Consider the following 2,153-nt stretch of genomic DNA (forward strand, 5'->3'; position numbering starts at 1 on the left):
ATATTGCGCAAAGGTGATCTATAGGAAAAACAGCAATGCACTGAACATGCCGGAATCTTATAGCTTAGAAAAATGTATCTGGTTTCTGCTATCGCATTCAGTTCAGTAAAGCGAATGTACTCCTGTGAATAAAAATGCAGCGAGTTCCACGAAGTTAAACATGCTGAAACAGCAGAGCTGTGGTCGTTCTGTTCTGCGATCGCCGCGTATGTTTCATTTTTTAGCTGTGGTATTCTTTGTTTTAGACCGAACGAACGACCACATCTGGGCTGTTTCGACATAGCGCGTCGCATCCCCCGCAACGTTCTAGGAACGCCGTCGCCCGTGAACACCGACGCGTCCTATCCCCCAGAAGTAGCGCCGCTCGGGCTAGCCTATAGCGGCCGCGAATCTAAAGCTCCGCTGTGGTCGCCTCCTCCCCCCAGCGCGCCTCTGGGGGAAGTCGAGCGTGCGCCGTTGATGACAGCGGCCGTCATCGACGGCGCACGCTCGACTAAGAATAGCTCAGCTGTTGAAATGTTCTAATCGACTACGGTGCTTGAAAAGAAGGAATGACCGATTAGTCCTACCAAAAAAAGTGGACAAAGAATAAGCCAATGAGAGTAACGAGGCATAAATGCGCAGTGGAAATATAAAGCTAAACATAGAGCATTGCGTTTGTACAAGTATTCGAAATTATGGCTTACTTTTCGAAATTGTCAAATTTTCCTGTGTTTTCGAATACAAGAGATATCAACGCTCAATGAAAGTAAGGCGTAGCAAGTGATGACTGTTCCAAATTGTGCTTTTACAAAATACCTGTGGTTGTAGAGCATAGGCGGTTTCTGAGCCTACCCACGCAGCAGATTCTATTCTATAATTTCTGGCCATTAAATACAGGATTGCCTCGTTATCTGGCGGGCGCCAAGCTTGCTGTCTGAATTGAGCAAAGCGCAATATTATTTTGATAATGTTGTATAACTTGCTTGCATATGTTTAAAAAAATAGCGCGTTGCTGTAGCATACCACTTGAACGCCTCCGATGAACGTGCCTCTAGATAAGTTCTGTTTTTATTTCCTTACAGTCCTTCTCATAGTACACCAGATAACTGAAAGATGTTTATTGTTCACAATCTGTGGAGCTGCCCGGGAGTCCAGTTTTGAAGAGCATTACTTGCATGCATCAGTTAACAAATTTAAAATTGTTCTACCAATAAGACTCAGCCAACATTTTCGTTTGATCTATGTTGCCACCGCTAAGGTGGGAAAAATTCGGCTGCCTACTCATCATTTTGAAGGTAACTTTCCTGTGGTAATTGTATTGAATACAATTTTAAAGTTACTCTATTTAAACACCCTTACAGAACATCCGCTGCATAAGGAATAAACTTTTTTTCACAATCGTAATGTTCAATTGCGATTTTAAAATTGTGCGAGCAGTAATGCTATCAGGCGTATGCCATGAATATGGCCTGTGAAACTTGTACAGGGTAGTTACAAAAAAAGGTGGCGCCTAAGCACACAGTCCATTGTCACCAGTTGTAACGGAAATACCTTTAGTACAATAATTTGTTAGTACAGCATGCGACCAAGCGGTTACCGTGAAACCAAGAAGGCAAAGAAACTTCGCAGGTCAATGAGTTGATATTCACGTATTAACTTGTCACTAGCAAGAGGATACAACATAGGGTACTCAAGGCTTCTTGCGTAGGAAATTTCACCTTTGAGATTCCGGTACCGCAGCTTCGTAATAAAACCAGGCGATTATTATGCATTACAAAACATAAAATATTCGTTACGACAAAACACTCAGAAAATCGCTTATGCAACTGTTGTTGGACCAGCCAGATATCACTAGGAACTGACATATTAGGATAACGACAGTGCATACAATATTGAAATAGCTTTGGAAGAATGAAAATTCGGTTCTGTCTGCCATGTCATCGGGAGAAAGCCTGGAGTTTTGTTTAGCATAGTGACGTTACGAAATAGGTTCCTAATGAGTGTTACCTCGAAAACAGGGCCCCCAGAGAGCCTTTACTAACGCAACGAAATTCTCGAGCAAAGATCTCTCTAAAACATAATCTTTAAACTAGAACTTGCTTATGGTTTGCTTCGGCGAACTGCCGCCATTCTGATATTAATTTCAAATTGCGCTATTGTTTTTTTCTAGC

The sequence above is a fragment of the Dermacentor silvarum genome, chromosome 5 (assembly GCF_013339745.2).
Source record: "Dermacentor silvarum isolate Dsil-2018 chromosome 5, BIME_Dsil_1.4, whole genome shotgun sequence".
NCBI lineage: Eukaryota > Metazoa > Arthropoda > Arachnida > Ixodida > Ixodidae > Dermacentor > Dermacentor silvarum.